Source organism: Thermobia domestica, chromosome 13 (assembly GCF_964235325.1).
Source record: "Thermobia domestica chromosome 13, izTheDome1.hap1.1, whole genome shotgun sequence".
Taxonomy (NCBI): Eukaryota; Metazoa; Arthropoda; class Insecta; order Zygentoma; family Lepismatidae; genus Thermobia; species Thermobia domestica.
This window is the reverse complement of record NC_137466.1, coordinates 186,388,731-186,407,688: the sequence shown is the minus strand read 5'-3', so window position 1 is coordinate 186,407,688 and position 18,958 is coordinate 186,388,731. Positions and strand designations below refer to the sequence as shown.

The 18,958-nt window shown below is 35.2% G+C and overlaps 1 protein-coding gene across 2 annotated transcripts in view; it reads right to left on the bottom strand.

Moving 5' to 3' along the window:
- LOC145668851 (uncharacterized) overlaps positions 1-18,958 on the bottom strand; it is a 695,269-nt gene that overhangs the window by 339,011 nt on the left and 337,300 nt on the right. For both annotated transcript variants that reach the window (XM_081737057.1, XM_081737058.1), the window contains one exon: positions 3,981-4,050. The gene's annotated coding sequence lies outside the window, so the exon portion shown is untranslated. The remainder of the gene's footprint in view (positions 1-3,980; positions 4,051-18,958) is intronic.

Here is an 18,958-nt window from a genome sequence, read left to right as displayed (position 1 = left end):
AGAAAGAAAAAAAAGTCGATTTGATGGTGACGCATTGGATAACTGAATACTATTAGCACATATGAATATTAATGAAAAGGGATACACATTTGTTACATGTATTTCATACCAGAGGACACCGCCTCATTCTAATACAAAAGTATGAAAGTGATTTAATGCTGATCTGGTATTAAATGTTACGTTAGTAATAAAATATATCCTAACATTTTCTACACCAATATTTTGCTCCTTTTCACTACAGGATAAGTGTAGTCATTTGGTTCACATCTTCCTCGTAACAAAGTAGTTAAGAGCTTCCTCTTTTGGAGTAGAAATACGGAGTTCGATTCCAGATGAGATAAATGAAATATAATACAGATTCCACTATAAACTGTAGGTCTACCTCTAGGGATGCGCATGAGACGAGTCGAGACAGGATTTTCCTGACAAAATTTGAGTCGAGACACGACTCTTCCAATAGAAAAATATACATTTTTCGAGTCGAGACATCACTTTTACAGCACATTTTCGAGACGAGACAGCCCCAAATCTTGTCTGGTGCGCATCTCTATCTCCACCCTCCGGTGTTGTAAAGTTTGTAACTCTTAACAACAAAATCAATCAAATTCTTTGGTAGGCTGTAACCTCAATCATCGACACTTGCTGTTTGTTATTGAAGCTCGCTTCTATTATTCGACTCAACTTATATTTTTGTTTGCCTGTTGCACGATAATGTTTGTGCAAGTTACCCGATTTTAATAATACTCGGCACGTCTCTTTCTCTAACCATGAGAAGCAAATCTACTGTTTAAGATTACAATCCATTACGAATTAGAAGATAAAATAGGGTAAAATCAACCGTATGGTGCAAATTTGATTATAAACATAACAACTAAAGATAAAATTCTAGCAGCGAAAATTATTCGATTCTGACACAAGATCATGTTCTCTATATATTCTCCGCTACTTGAGGTTGAAACTGATCAAGAACTAGGTGTGCTTAATTAATTTTTTGGTCGGCGCTACAGCCCTTGAAGCCCCTTGGCCTTCCTAACCACTCTCCTCCATTCTTCTCGATTCTCTGCCTTTCTTCTCCAGCCTCTAATTCCTAATTTCTTTACATCCTCTTCTATGTCGTTTATCCATCTTTTTCTAGGCCTGCCTCTTCTCTTTCGACCGTCTGGTTTCCCTACAAACACCTTCTTAGCAGTTCTACTTTCCTGCAGACGCTGTACATGTCCTGCCCATCTTAGTCTTCCTTCTTTGATTCTTGCAATTATATTTGGTTGGTCGTATAGTTCTTCCAATTCTAAATTCATTCTAATGCGCCATGCGTTATTCTCCCTTATTGGTCCATATATTTTTCTTAGGATTTTTCTTTCCCATCTCACTAGCCATTCCTCCTCTCTCGTGGTTATTATCCAACTTTCCGAACCATACATAACTATTGGTTTTAGTATGGTATTGTACAGGCCTAACTTTGTTTTTCTGCTGATGTTTCTAGATTTGAATACATTCTGTAATGCATAATAGCATTTATTTCCGTTTCTTATTCTTTCCTGTATCTCCTCTGCTGTTTTATTGTCTTCGGTGATTGTCGTGCCCAGGTACCTAAACTTTCTTGTTCGTTCTGTTGTATGGTCATCCATATTAAAATCCCCTTCCTGATTGGTCCTTTGGGAATCCTCGAGTTTCATATATTTTGTTTTGTTTGCTGCTTAATTAATTAATTCTCGTACTTTTATAACCAGAGTATACACTTATTTATTAAAATTAAAATTAAATAAGGCGTAACAGTTTCAATAACTTAAAGTTATCTTCATCAGACGTTAACTGGAAGAGATATCTTCATACCATTGAATTATTATTGAGTGATTTTTCGAATATTTGGAATAATTTATTAAAATAACAACCATAAAGGAGAAAAGTAAAAATAATATTACGATAAAGAAAACAATCTATATTATAAATTTAAAACGCAACAGTAAATTATAACAATACCTGATTGTGTCATATTAAAAATTTAACAAGAATTTTAGGAATGATCCAAAAAATTGCATCAAAAGATTGCGATCTTAGCAAAGAATTTAAGGAATGATCCAAAAATTGCATCAAAAGATTGCGATCTTAGCAAAGAATTTAAGGAATGATCCAAAAATTGCATCAAAAGATTGTGATCTTAGCAAAGAATTTAAGGAATGATCCAAAAATTCTATCAAAAGATTGCGAACTTGGACAATAATTAGTTTTTGGATCAGGGGTCACAAAAGTTTGGAACGGCTACTAAATAGGATTTTTGTATTTTTTAAAATTTTTTATTCATTTTATTTTATTTATTTATTTATTTTTACGGAATAAGCACACCATACTGAGTTAAGTGATAGTTTGGGTTTGACTACCCTATATGTGGTTCTCCAGATATAAGGCTTACAAGAAAATGTTTGTCTGATTGAAATATATCGAATTTTTTGGATCATGAGCCACAACATTTTTAAACGGTACGCAAATCCAATTTTCATATTTTTTTTATGGAATAAGCACATCATACTGAGTAAATTGTTAGTTTCGGTTTGGCTACACTTTATGTAGTTCCCAAAATATCGGGCGTACAAGAAAATGTTTGATTCTATGAAATATATTGAATTTTTTGGATCAGGGGCCACAAAATTTTTGAACGGTCCCTAAATCGAGTTTTCGTATTTTTTACAGAATAAGCACACCATACTGAGTAAATTGTTAGTTTTGGTTTGGATACACTATTTGCAGTTCTCAAAATATGGGGCGTACAAGAAAAGGTTTGATTCTATGAAATATATTGATTTTTTTGGATCAGGGGCCACAAAATTCTTGAACGGTCCCTAAATTGAGTTTTCGTTTTTTTTTTTTTTTTTTTTTTTTTTTTTTTTTTTTTTTTTTTTAACGGAATAAGCACATCATACTGAGTAAATTGTTAGTTTTGGTTTGGCTACACTATATATGTAGTTCTCGAGATATAAGGACTACAAGAAAGTTTTTGCCTGAAATATGTTGGATCTTTCGATCCAAAAAATATAAAATGCAACAATTAAAATAACAAAAATAATAATTCAATGTTATGAATACATCTCTTCCAGTTAACGTTTGATGAAGATAACATTAAGTTATTGAAACTGCTGTTACGCCTTATTTTATTTTAATTTTAATAAATAAGTATATACTCTGGTCATAAAAGTATTAATTATTTAAATAGTAGTTCCAGAGTCAAAATGGATGAAGTTACATGTAGGTGAACTTACCTCAATTTTTTAAAAAAATCCACGGTAAATTTCATTAAAATTTTCCGATTTTTTAAAATGAAACAAAAGCTTGCTTGTTTGAGACTTTAAGACTTACCTTTACAATTTGGAGTTCAAGTAAGTCAACGGCAAGGGTTTGAATTCACCCGATCTTGTAGAAAAAATCGTTAAATACACGTATATACATTTTTAAATAAATTATCAAATTACCTCGAAACTTTTAAGTAGGATTATTCGATTCTGACATAATATGACGTATATTTCCTCGAGGCTTCTGACTTAAGACTTACCTTATTAATTGGGGTTGAAATTAGAGACCTCTCCCTCTCTCTCTCTTTGTTTTGTTTCGTTTAACCACACATCTTCTTAAACTATTAGATTTCTCATGAAGTACACTGTGTGGTTTCTCCAAGGCTTTCTAATGGAGCGTATTCTTTGGAGTTGACACCAGTCCGGGGCACAAAATGGGCCACTCTTCCTCGAACTTTGTAAGAACATGTTTCAAGGCAATTTTCTTTTTTAAAAAAATCACGAAAATGACAGGATTTCCTTGGAGATTGAATAACTACTGTTTTTGATTGGTGAATACTAAGTACGAAGTACAGAATATTATCTTTCAGACTCGGAGGGTGTTCAAACCCCTAAGTCTCCTTTGACTACACTACTACTGAACACTAGCAATTACGTATAAATATAACAAAGAGAAAAAGGTACATTAAAACTTACAGAAATACAGGTGATAGCTGCATCGAAATTTCTTCACAGTAGAGATCCATTCTGCAATGTCAATTGGAATCTAAAAGAAAAAAGAGAGAGAGAAAAAAAGAATATAGATTGTAATGAGATCATATAATAAAGGAAATAAATCTCAAGTGAAATTTGTTTCACGAATAAACATTTATAGATCCGTTTATATCAAAAATTTCCTGTCACACAAGAACCGAAAATGAAATTTTAAGTTTGTACGTTCCCAGAGTAATGCCTCGTAAGCTAAAGGTGACGGATGATTAACGAAAATGAACAACTGAAAAATAATTTGAACGAATGACTGAACCAAGTATTTCTCGCACAAAAAGTGAACATTGTATTAGTGAGATGCCGTGCCCCTACTACGATTATTATTATTATTATTAATATTATTATTATTATTATTATTATTATTATTATTATTATTATTATTATTATTATTAATAATAATAATAATAATAATAATAATAATAATAATAATAATAATAATAATAATAATAGTAAAGTATTCTGCCTGTTGGCAAGTTCTGGGACTAGTGATTATTTCTTATTTTATTTTTAAATTGGGGTCTGGAAATGTTTCCTCCACGTTTCCCGATCTTCAACTTCCTCTTTTAACTCCCAATATTTTTCAAATTATCTATCAGTTATGCTCTTCTTCCTATCCCTCGCTTTCCTTCCCTCTACGGCGGTATGAAGCATGCAATTTCTTCACAAGATGTATCCAATCCAACTGGCCTTCCAATGACGGATGCTAGCTAAAAGAGTTCTCTTATCTTTTAGCCGTTTTAAAACATCTTCGTTTGTTACTCTCTCTGTTCATTTTATCCTATCCATCTTCCTTCAACAACACATTTAGAAGCTCTCTAAGTATTTCTGCTCTAACTTCCGTAATGGCCAAGTCTCTGAACTATGCTGTCCAATGTTTCATATATAGCACTTGACCAACTTCTTCTTTAGTCCAATATTAAGCCTGCTAGTTAAGAGTGATCTTTTCTTGTTGAATGCTTCTTTGGCTACGGCAATTATTGACTTTATCTCTTTGGTGCAGTAAACGTCTCTTGTCAAAATACTTCCAGATACTTGAAATTATCGACTTCTTCAAGTTCTCTTTGTTCTACTCTGACTCGTAACGACGCGTTTTCACGAGATATTCTCATGATTTTCAATTTTTAGATATGATTTCCATTTCATATTGTTTCCCAGTGTGAGCTACTTCTACCTCGTTGTCATCATAATCGGTGGTTGGCATATACATTTGTATGATCACAGTATCCACTAGTTTTGTTTTACAAACATCAAGCAGTCACTGCAACATTCCACTTTGGTTACACTTTTTTGCTATTTTTTCGTTCCTCTTGCTATCGCGACACTGTTCTCGGTCTCAACGCTACCCAAATACAATATTCCATAATTTCCTGTGTATCTCACCTTTTTCCTAACTATTTTACTTCAGTCAAGCTCATTATGTTCCCTTCACATCTCTCCATTTCCACTTTTAAATGTTCAAGTTTACCCGCACGTCGTAGAGTTCGTACATTCCAGGTTCCCATACTGAAATGGAAGTTATTATTTTCTCCGTTGATGACTCTTCCCGGAGTAGTCGTCAACCGGAGATCCGAACGGGGAACTACTTTACCTCCGGAGTGTTTTACGTCAGGAAGAACCATCATTCTCTTTCTTCGTCCCTCCTGCGAAAAAAATAATATGTTAGTATTCCCATTTCCTTTCTACGTTTCCACACCGTTGACCGCCTTGTGGTTTATCCAAGGATGTTATAAATAGAGGATCTGCCCTTATGTATCTTCATCCTATTAAATCGGTGAAGCCAAAAAGCAACCGAGCATCGGCACGTCTGATTGGCTACTCCCGTTTCTGCCATCGACTGGTTGGCTACTTTCGTTTCCGCCAAGATTGTTGGCTCAAAACATTGCGATCCTATTGGGCGGAGTGGGCAGAGTAGGGGTGGCGGAACTGTGACGTATGGCTTCAAGATTTTGTTGTAAGGGCAGATCCTCTATTTTATAAGATCCTTGGGTTTATCCGTCTTTTAGGACAGTTTCCCCGCCTAAGGACAAGAAGGTGACCGATCTCTACCCGCTTATCTATCCTCCGAGGAGGCCGTTGGCACCTGGTAGAGGTTGACTCCTTACCGTGGGAGTCAGTCGGTCCTACCTGCGTTAGCCACCTAAGATGTTGTCCGCTTTTTCCTGTAAGAAGGAGTAGCTTGGGATTTTCCCTTCATTTACAATGAGATTCGAAGGTATTCCTCAGTTCTTTTCAGTACGTTAAAAAAAAAAAAAAAAAACCTATCACGATAACCAAGTCCAATTTATAACTATTTTCTTTACTCACATTTCATCAAACACGTAAGCAGCTAGATTAATCAATTATGTTAGCTATTTCTACAAGTATAAACGAAGAACTAAACCTCATGTTTCAGAATTTTTTCTCTGGCAATTCTTACTTTGGAAACAAGAACACACTTATATTATATATATATATATGATTACTTCACACAGGTATTATCTATAGAAAATTAGTTAACACGTGTCCTTCTGTAACAGAAAGGTTACTCAAACTACTCCTCAGACTTCATTTTTATGGTCTCTAAAGCTGAATTTGAATACTTCCGAAAGCCATCAACTAAATAATAGTGTTTGCACACCATACATAATTATAATGGTTTCTTTTAGAGCATAATTGTAATTTATTTTTATTTTGTTAATTTTTTTTTTTTAAGTCTAATGCTTTACAACAATAGCTGTAATTACTTTGAAGAAATATTTACACGGTGTTTTAACCAAGCACATAATGTATGTCAGTCAGAAATTCATTCAATGAATGACGAGAAGAAAGAATTGGCATCAAAACACGCATAGTTGACATTCAGTGCCACGCCACGCCACGCATATGTTTTGGTTCTCCCAGTCATTTCCTCTTCTCGCTACATTTAGGAGTAGGTATTATTGTACATGTTTCTGTTTCATAAATGTCTCCATATTCATTACATTTTAAACACAGCAAATATTCAATTGTTTGTTTTTATTAAAGATGGCTGTGCCATCACTGGTCACACTTTGATCGCCTGATATTATAAACTATGCGTTTTCCTCACAAAATATGACTGGCATGATTATGTTATGCATTACGTAACACAAGTTTTTATTACCATCATGTTCTTTTATAAATCGCCAGCTTCAACAGTATTTAGTGATTTACTACATAAAATAAAAAAGTCTTACTTTTTGTAGATACATCCTAATGGAACTGAATGGAAAACAAATCCGTGGTTCGTGGGGAGATTATGAGTTTTTTGAGAAAGAGATTAACAAGCTGTGACGTCACAGACCGTTCAATTGGAAATCGCTGGTTTAGGGATTTGTATTCTTTAGTGAATCTGGGGCTTCACTAAATTATTTCCAACTCGAAATTTAGGGATTGGATCCTTTAGTGAATCTGGGGCTTCACTAGATTATTTCCAACTCGAAATTTAGGGATTGGATTCTTTAGTGAATCTGGGGCTTCACTAGATTATTTCCAACTCGAAATTTAGGGATTGGATCCTTTAGCGAATCTGGAGCTTCACTAGATTATTTCCAGCTCAAAATTTAGGGGTTGGATCCTTTAGTGAATCTGGGGCTTCACTAGATTATTTCCAACTCGAAATTTAGGGATTGTATTCTTTAGTGAATCTGGAGCTTCACTAGATTATTTCCAACTCGAAATTTAGGGATTGGATCCTTTAGTGAATCTGGGGATTCACTAGATTATTTCCAACTCGAAATTTAGGGATTGGATCCTTTAGTGAATCTGGGGCTTCACTAGATTATTTTCAACTCGAAATTTAGGGATTGGATCTTTCAGTGAATCTGGGGCTTCACTAGATTATTTCCAACTCGAAATTTAGGGATTGGATCTTTTAGTGAATCTGGGGCTTCATTAGATTATTTCCAACTCAAAATTTAGGGATTGGATCCTTTAGTGAATCTGGAGCTTTACTAGATTATTTCCAACTCAAAATTTAGGGATTGGATCCTTTAGTGAATCTGGGGCTTCACTAGATTATTTCCAACTCGAAATCTAGGGATTGGATCCTTTAGTGCAGTGCTATTCAACCTTTTTTTCCTCGCGTATCCCCTAGTCAGAGTTCGCGATCCAATTTTGTACTCCGGAAGCTGTTTAAAAGAAATTAAATCGAAATGAACTTATTAAACTTAATACACACATTCTGTTGATTAAAAATTGGACAAATAGAGACCCAACAAAAAGATAATTAGTGTGCCAATCAAAAGACTATTTACATGGGGATAAAAAGTACATCCGAAAAATTAAAATGGGAAATTTCAAAAACATATGGTTGACATCCAGTTCTACTGACGGGGATTATCACCTCATCCTCCCTGATAATTCGCTCACTGAGGACAATGTTAAAAAATTCAAAAACTAAAAGTAACTTTACAACTAACATGTTTATGAGATGACTGAGATTGTTTCCGGGACGCAAACTCCTCGATACTTGATCGAATCTTCGAGAATCAGCCGATTCTAGGTTCAAGCAATGTATGTGCTTCGTTTTATTGATCTTAATGCAGACAAACCCTATTCACACAAATATGTTGATGGGAATAGAAGAAGTTGTAAAATAGCTGTCACTAATTTCATTGTGACGTCATCTAGAAAATCGTCCATTGGAAAGAAAAAATCTCCAACTATAATCATTCAATAAATATTGGAAATAAGCTTATTTTAGGATTACGTACCCCTAGAAACATCTTCGCGTACCCCCGGGGTTACGCGTACCCCTGGTTGAATAGCACTGCTTTAATGAATCGGGATCTTTACTGAGCTATTTTTATCTCGAAATTTAGAGATTGGATACTTTAGTGAATCTGGATCTTTACTGAGTTATTTCTATATCGAAATCTACGGATTGGATCCTTTAGTAAATCTGAGGCTTTAATGGGTTATTTTTAACTCGAAATTTAGGGATTGGATTAGTGGCGGCTTTAGCAGGTAGGCTGGGTATGTAGGAATCTACCCAAAAATTCTGAAAATATATAAACGCTAAAAAGTAAATATATTTTCCACTATTTATATTAATGGTAGATAATTATTTAACAAATAGCATCAACCATTACTGTGAAAGTAATTTCCTACTGTTATTAATCAATCAAGTGAGTATACGTACCCATAAGCGAGGGAACAGGCCTACCCAAAATTAAAATCCTAAAGCCGCCCCTGGATTGGATCCTTTAGAATCTGGGGCTTTACTGGGTTATTTCTATCTCGAAATTCCCATCTTTCGAAAGTGTCCAATATATTTGTTAATCGCTGCAGATAAACGGCTCAACGTTGATCATAGAATACAAACATTCATGCATAATATTTATGTTTCAATGTTAGCATTTAAAAAAAAAAAAGAAAAGAAAAGAAAAAAAGCTAGTCCTTGCAGCAAACTGAAGAACACTTTTTCTTTTCTTCTTCTTTGTGTACAATTTTATAGACAAACTGATTAGAAAGAACGAGAAACAGAGAGAAAAGATACAAAGGGAATAAGTTCTCTTGTCTGCCTCATCTATTTTGCATACTTTGAAGAATTCTGTTTCTTTGACGCCCACACGTTTTTCTTGCGTTCTGTGTTCCATTACAATCTGATTTTTTGCATCGAGCACCAAAAGGTTAAGAAAACGGCGGAAAGGAGAAGAAGAAAAACATCACAAGAACGGAAACAACTAAGAAGGAAAATGAAGAAGGGTAAATACAAGTTTTTATTTACAAACTTAGGCAAAGAAGCGAGAAAAAACAAACAAAACAGATACATACACATTGATGCATACCAACAACTTCCTACGTTCGTTTGCCCTGATTCGCTTAAGAAAATTTGTTTGATATAAAAAAAAAAAGAAAGAAAGAAAAGAAAAATCTAAGATAGCGAGTTATGCTAATAAGGCCAAACTTTATGTCATTTGTTTGTGTTTACATAATTGATATTCAGGGCAAAAAAAATTAACGTTGTTTTTTCGCTACTGATTTATTGTCTTACATAATATGGTATTGCGGAAATAACTACAGTATTAGCAAACACTGAGCATTAGTGGCAATTCCTTTATAGAATCTTATACTACTCTTAACGTGCCTACCCAACAGATTAGAACACGAGTTCTCAACCTATAGGTCTCGACTCATTGGTGGGGCCTGAGCAAGTGTCTCGTAAGACTCTAACGTTTTTGCATCAAGTTCAATTTTAACGAATTTTCTGTCATTAAGAGCTGAATATTGCAACGTTTTCCCCATAGGGGGAGGGGGCTTAGGTAGAACAAATTCTAGTCGGAATACTTTACCACTACCGGTTTTTATTATAAAATCGTCTAAAAACAGTATTTTACAGAAATACTACAATAATATAAATTCTCTAATGTGAGGCAGAAATAGGTGTTCCTTCGACCTGACGGTCTCGGGAAGGATTCTTCAGTAGCGAACTACGTGAGGAGGTGTAGGACACTCACTGCTCCACTACAAGCAGGGAGGAATTAAGAGATCCCGACAAATCTCCACTGCAAGCTAGGTCCGGTTGTGATTAGGAATCTCTCGCTGCTGCACAACAAGCAGAAAGAGAGGTAAAGTTTCCCACAAGGCTCCATTGCAAGCCAGGAGGAAAAGGAACCGTTATTTCCACTGAAAGCTAAGGCTTTGGGTTTGGGTAAGGTACTTCCTAGGCTCCACTGCAAGTGATGAAAGGGGATTTGACTAATCGAAATTGATGACTGTCCATGAAATCCTTTCGGTTATATACGCGCTTCACGTGAGGCTGTGGCGCTGCTGTTCCCCCGTCGTCACGTCATCAGTAGTGTAGCTGTCATCTCCGTCGTCTGCAGCTGTAGTGCTCCATAGCAAGGTGCAAATGATTGTTGTTTATAAATAGGAACACTTGTACAATGTTTGTAAACACAAACCCGTGGTACATCACAATATTCTAAAAAATTCGAATGAGAGCATTAGTGTTCCACACGAGACGAGTTGCCTCGAAAAGAAGTATTTTGTATTATATCGCACTCTTCGTTGACTTTCGAGACGCGGAACGATTTTGATAACTTCTAGATTATATATATATATATATATATATATATATATATATATATATATATATATATAAATCAGGGCATAAATTTGTATATAAAGTTACTACATGAGGTGAGGAAAATTTCGGGACGACACAAAACAAGCTTTTTCGAGAATCCAGACAAAATGGAAGTTTCAAAAATTTATGAGACGAGACGATAAATAATATTTCTTCGTCCTGTCTCGTCTCGCGGGCAATATTCGAGAGCATTTACTCATGTCATCCTCTACTGTATGTTTGGGAGTAGTGATGTCAACCGGCTGAGCCATTGGCTCAGCTCGAGCTCCGGCTCGGCGCTCGACTCGGTTCAACTGCGCTATCGGCTCGAGCCGGCTCGGTTGCGACAAGCCATCGGCTCGGTTCGGGTGACCCATCGGCTCGGTTCGCCTCGGTTCAAGTGAGTCATCGGCTCGAGCCGGCTCGGTTGGGTGAGCTGTTGGCTTGGCTCGGTGGTGACTGACAGTGAGCCGTGAGCCGAGCCGCCCGACCCGTTGACTACACTATTTGGGAGTAGTCGTCACTTTATAATCTGGGCTCATTTAGGCTCAGGTTCCCTATCTTTTAAAGTGGTCACGCTTACTCAGACTCGCCCGGGTTCACTATCCTTAATATTGCTTCAGCTCACTAATCTCTATGTTTTTTTATAAAGACGAAAGGTAACTAGAGAACCATAATGCATGTAAATTTTCCTTCAAACAAAATGAAAAACTATGCTGATATTGAACAAGATAGCACGGAAATAAAAATAAGTAGCTAGCTTTTCGAACCATAGCAATTTCAGAGATCTTGAAAAAAGATCTACTTTTACAAATTATAGTAAGCATTCAGCTATGTTACTCAAAACTTTTCCGCAATAAATTAAGTTTCTACAAACGGACAGAATTTATGTTGTGAGAGATCCCTCGTTTACAAAGAACATAAGCTGAAGGAACTACATAACAACCAGCAGATACTTTAAAACCACAAAGGATTGGTATAAAAGCAAGCAGGTTGCAACTTGTTACTTGACGCCTTTCGGTCGTTTAACAAGCGCCTTGCAGCGCAAAAGGAGCAAATTCTCTCACAAACTAACTATCTCGGTGCCTCTAATAAGCGACGTCCACCCGACAAACAACTGTCCTTTGTCGATGCAGAGTGAAGATATAAAAGAGTATTCAGGGAGGCGAAAATTGTTTCCGACATGAACTACGAGTCTAGTAGACACATTTCACGCGACAAATAGCCTCATTGCTCGCTCTTTCCTTTCTCGCAACTTTCATACAAGTGAGGAAGGAATGATCGAGGAGGCAATGAGAGAGGGACAGAGGCTCCTTTTAAGTTTCATCACTCCGTATAATTAGGGCTAAGTATTGTGAGGTCACGAGTACATCGACGATTAAGAGTTCCACCACTTATCTTCGTTACGGCAAATGAAATGGCATCCTGCTCCAATTTACCAAAGAACAAACTTTCTTCCGAGAATAATTTAATTAGCTTCCATATCAAACAAGAAGAAAAAGCAATTTACATATTATTATTATTATTATTATTATTATTATTATTATTATTATTATTATTATTATTATTATTATTATTATTATTATTCAAAATGTCCTTTGCTGTTCTCGATTTTTATAAATAATTTCTCTCAATTAATTAATTATATCGGTATCCTAACGACAATATTAAATTGTACAAAGTTATTAGAGATTGTATTGATGTAGAGTGTCACCAACATTGTATAGATGTCGTAATGAATTGTGTTAATGGAAACAAAGGGTCTATTAATGTAAATAAGGCAAAAACAATGACATATACGAAGAAAATAAATTACGTGGTAACGAGATGATATGTAGACGGAGAAAACTTAGAAGTTAGAAACATAAAAGACTTAGAAGTAATATTTGCAGAAAATGTTTTACGTAATGAACATGTAAAAGTAATTCTGAGAGATTCCACAAAACTTTTAAATTTTCATTAATTTCAATATAAGAATTTTTATTAATAGAAAATCTTTTACGTGATGAACATGTAAAAGTAATTCCTAGAGATCCCACGAAACTTTCTATACTAGATTTTCTATACATTTCAACATAAGAACCTTTCGTAGAAAATCTTTAATGTGATAAATATGTAAAACAGTGTGTCGACTAAAAATCCAAAATGAAATTTCGTTTTTTTTTTTTTTTTTTTTTTTTACCATAAAATTTCGTAACATTCTTCAGAGCAAATTTCGGTGTGAATTAGGTCGAATTTTCATACGTGTGATAGAAGAGTGCTTTCCTTAAGAGTTGAAAGTGTCTAAAGCTGATCATAGATATTTTCAGTGATGAATTTTAACGTTTTATAGAACAAAATTTTCCCGTCTGTACTTATATTTGTACAGATTAAAAAGGTCGTGACCCAAAAGCTAAATTTCGTGACTTATTCATGACTTTCTTGACCGTTTTCTGATTTCGTGTGACCCTTTCGTGAGTTTCGTGACTTTCATGACCGTTAGACACCCTGTAAATGTAATTCCTGGAGATCACACGAAACTTTTAAATTTTCTATAAATTTCAATATAACAATTTTTGCAGAAAATCTTTTCTGTGATGAACATGTAAAAATAATTCCCAGAGATCACATGAAACTTTTAGAATTTTTATTAATTCAATATAAGAATTTTAATAATTTTGACGCGTCTGATTGTATGTTTTAGTTAAGACCAAAATGAAAATATGATTGTCCACATAGAACTCTGTAGCTGAAATAGATTCTCAAAAACTAGAGTGAATAAGAAAAGAAAAAGTTTTGCAAATACTTATGTTTTAAAATTAGAAAAAGACTATAATTACGAACAATGGGGAATGCTTTTCAAGACTTAACTTACTGGAAAATAGACTTGTGTAAAAAGATCGGACACTAGATAAAACTTTGGAAATAATGAATTGTCGATTATAGTTCAGAAAATTTTATTGAAAATTTCTAATGTTAAGGAAAGAGAAGAAATGTCATACGTTAATAGGCACAGTAGGTCTATTTTAGGTAGGTTGCTAAGAAACTATAACTTAAAAAAAAAAAAAAAAAAAAAAAAAAAACAAGAAAAACTAACAAAAATAATGTTAAGAATGAATTAAGGCGTGCGTCCAAACCTGGAGGCCCGGGGCTACAGCCCCTCCCTTAATCCGGCCCTACACACACGTCCATATTAACGTTGGACCTAAGTGATATTTTCAAACTTGAAATATCAGTTTTCAAAATGGATTCCCATTCCTTACATGACAAGAATGCACTGGCCACTTTGTTTTACTCCTTGATTATACGTCATACAGTGTCACACAATTATACGAGTACTGACATCTGTTGAGGAAACAGCATACTACCTAGTGTAATAAGAATTTAACCTGTGAAATAATACGCATACACCATCCATCAAATTGTGTATATATAAGGGTCATCATCCAAAATCTCTCGAATTCGAAATAGGGCCTCTTGAAATTTGACTTTTTTTTGCGATTTTAGACAGCCCTAGCTCTGAAACTATACATTTTTCGCCATAGGTCCATATGAACTTTTTCTCTTATTTTGATGTGAGGAATCACCTCTTAAAATTTGTCGGTATTGTTCATTAACATCCTATATATATATATATATATATATATATATATATATATATATATATATATATATATATATATAGAGATAGATATATATTAACGGAGTTTGTATTTTCAATGTTCTATAGTACCTATATGTAATTCTTAATCTGAACTATTGCTTTACTTGGCTAGCACTATAAATAAATAAATAATTACCATTATTAAAGGAAAAGTATTTAATAATAATAATAATGATAATAATAATAATAATAATAATAATAATAATAATAATAATAATAATAATAATAATAATAATAATAATATACATTGCTATTTCTTATAAGTACGTACATCACGTCTGTCACCTTTAGCAGGAGATGAAATTTAAGACTGTGGTTTTATACACACACATAACAGAAATAAATAAATAAATAAATAAATAAACAAATAAATAAACAACCCCTTTCAACAGAATAAAGATCTATTATTTTGGCAACCAACGGCATACTTTATAACGACATAAAAAATTCGTTTCTCCCGAAAAGTAGGCATCATAATTTATTCTCAGCGATTTCAATTTGTTAAGCTCGACGTCGTCTATAGCTTAAACAAAATAAATAAATAAATAAATAAACTCCACGAGTTACTCTCATTTTTTTGGTTTATATATCTCACTAACCGCACTCTGTTATGCTGTTTTGATACTGTGATAATGAAAAGCTTGATCAGAGTATATTTCAAAATCAGTTTTATTTTTATTTAGGGATGTGCACGAGTCGAGTCGAGTCAAGATTTAAGCCTGTCTCGACTCGTGCTCTCGACTCGACTCGAATTCAAGACATCTCCAAATTCGAGCCGAGACAAAATATACGAGTTAAAATACACGCACATATCAGCCAGAACATTATGACTACCTACCTAATTGTCAGTGTGTCCACCTTTGGCACGGATAACAACGGCGACGCGTCTTGGCATGGACGCAATGATCCCTGGTAGATCGCTGGAGAGAGTTGGCACCATATGTGCAGACACAGGTCACCTAATTCCCGTAAATTCCGGGGAGGGGGGCGATGCTCTCTGACGTCACGTTCAATCACATCCGAGATGTGTTCGATTGGGTTCAGTTCCGGCGAGTTGGGGGGCCAGAACATCACTTCGAAATCGCCCCTATGTTCCTTGAACCACTTCACATACTCCTGGCCTTGTGACATGGTACATTATCTTGTCGAAAAATGCCAAATATCACGACATTAATTATTAGTTTTAATTAACTGAATTGAGCTGAAAATTAAATCTTGATCTCGAAAGATTAACTATTAAGTTTATGCGTTTTGTACCTTTCTAAAGTAATAAACGTTACAATTAGTTTAAAGGCTGTTTCTGAGTGAATACTTTTTCAGAATAATATTTAAAAAAATATAGAAAGATTTTCGATACATTCGAGGCGAGGCAAGTCGAGTCGAGATTCGAGACATATCTCGACTCGTGCGCATCCCTACTTTTAATAGAGGAGAGCATGATGGCTCAGTGGCACAGCGCTTACCTCTGGTGCGTGGAGTCCCTGGTTCGGTCCCTGGCCAAGTAAGTTTGTGGTAGATAACACCGTGCCCGTGAGTTTTCTCAGGGTATTCTCGTTTTCCTCCCACATTCTCATTCCGCAAATTCTTTCATCATTATTCACTTACTTTATTCAATGTCTCTATGTTAGACGTTAAACTGAAAGATTTCATTCCATTTATTTTTTTATTTTTTAATAGAGAATTCGATTATCATACAGGATCATTTCTTAGCTTTACCAAAAAAAAAAAAAAATCGATATTCTCCAAAACTACGCATGAAAATCTGTAGGTTTTATGTCCCATGGCTACGCTGGCTAGGCTAAAGAAGACTGTGATCATGAGAAATCAATGAAATTATGGAATAAAGAAAGTGGGAGGAAAGAGGAGAACTCCGAGAAAACTCGCGTCCACCACTTAGCGCGAGCTGACATCAAACCGAGGACCTCTTCCACTAGGGATGGCCGAAACCAGTTCCTGGTGGAACTGGTTTTCGGCTCTGAACGGATCCGGTTCTAGAAGATAGGTTCCGGAACCGGATTTCGGATTCAGGTCTGGAACTGGTTCCGGAACCGGCTCTGAAAACCGGATCTGCAAGAATCGGTTCCGCCGCAACCGGAACTTTGTGGCCATCCCTACCCTAAACCCAAGCTGCTGGCAAGCTGTGAACAACGTGCTAGATGAAATGGTGGAAGCGACAGGCAGGCGCCCAGCCGGCGGCCGCTTGTCTCATTTGGCTAAACAAACTGGGTAACTGGCAAACTCATTGACTAAACAAGCAAACTCATTTGGCTAAACACCCACTGTTGGACCAAAAATTTTTTCCTGGGGGCCCCAGCGAGTCTGGGCAGGGAGAGCACAAGTGCGTGGTCGTCTTTGTAGTGTTTTGAAGCTGAACTTTGTGCCTCCTTTACAGGTCTTTGGGTGTTTTTGGATCCAGGTTTGGAACCGGTTCCTAAGATACGGTTGTGGAACCGTGTTTTCAGATCCAGGTCTGGAACCGGTTCCTAAGTTCCGGTTCTGGAATTTGGTTTCTCGGATCCAAATCTGGAACCGATTCCGGAACCGGTTCTAAAAACCGGATCTGCAAGAACCGTTCCGGAACCGATTCTGAAAACCGCATCTCCAAGAAACGGAACCGGAACGTTGTGGCCTTCCCTACCTTGCACCAGAGGTGAACAAACGGTGCACCGCGGCCCAAAAAATATGCATGAGAATTAACACTAACCTATTGCCTATCATTTTGTTCCGCTCGACGAGACCTATTGATTTGTATGTCTCATATTTTAAAAAAAAATCGTTTAACTCCAATAATACTGTAGATTTTAACTTTATAAATAAAAATAATAATAATACGAGGCAAAAATAATTTGATCGTGCTGGAATATCTGTCCATGTTTCTTTGAAGTACAAGTTAATTAACAATTTCTCTTTTAAAAAAAGTAAAAAAAAAATCTATCTTTTGTGTAGGCTACATATAATCCACAATATACGAACGGGAGCGGAGTTCGGTAGATGAAATATGGTTTTTGGGCAACACGTAACAGCAGCATTATGTCGCGTAGTAAATCACATTTTATGAAGTTCTGGAAGACCAACATTCGCTAATTAAAAATGTACATATAAATTACTTTTTTGGGGAGAAGAAATACAGCATATGAGTAGGTATATCTAATATTAATGGCCATTCGTTTCATTAAATATTAACAGCATATTTGGTAATAAAATGTCTTCAGACTTACGAGATATGTTGTTTTTTATTTATCACGTTTTAAAGAAAACACTTTATTACATCAGACTATTTTTTTTAAATCAATTATTCAGATTAAATCCCTAGTTGATGGTTAATTTGACTTTTTCTGTTGCTGTTGGCATTTTGTCAATTTCATCAAGAATTAATGAATGTTCAGAATTACTCCAGTTTTTCTTCTTTCTTTTATTTAAAAAAAAAGTCCGAATGAACATAGGAGGGAAAAGCATTTTTAATAAAATAAAATAAAATCGATTTTAAGATTTTAAAAGATTTACAATATTTCATGATATTTAATTTATTACCTATAAACTTGATGAATCTGAAGATTTATCGCCACAGAAACTAAAATCGACTGATCATCTTATCCTATACAAAACCAATCACTCAGAATTTTTTTTTTATTTTCACATTCTGGAGATCATGTTTCCAATAACTATTCTACATTTTTCTTGTCAACTGAAGATCTCATTTCGAAAGGTTGTTTGGGGTCGGTGTGGCTCAGTGGTAGAGCATTCACCTCTGGTGCATGGGTTACTAGGTTCGAACCCACCTCGTGCCAAGTGAGCTTTGTGGTGGACAAACACCGTGTGCGTGGGTTTTCTCGGGGTTCTTCCGTTTCCTCCCACTTTCTTCGTTCCACAAATTTCATTCATTTCTCATTATCATCAGTGTCTTCTTTAGACTACCTGGCATAATCGTGGGACGTAAAACTTAAAAGATTTCGTTTCATTTCACTTCGAAAGGTTGTTGCAACATAACAGAATCCTTACTTTTCAGACGCTAATATACTTCCATTATTATTATTATTATTATTATTATTATTATTATTATTATTATTATTATTATTATTATTATTATTATTATTATTATTATTATTATTACTAAGAGTAGCAGCAACTTAGGACGGAGTTGTATGACAAGTTTCTTCTACTATGTAGACGTAATACCAATGGTCCCTAACAGCA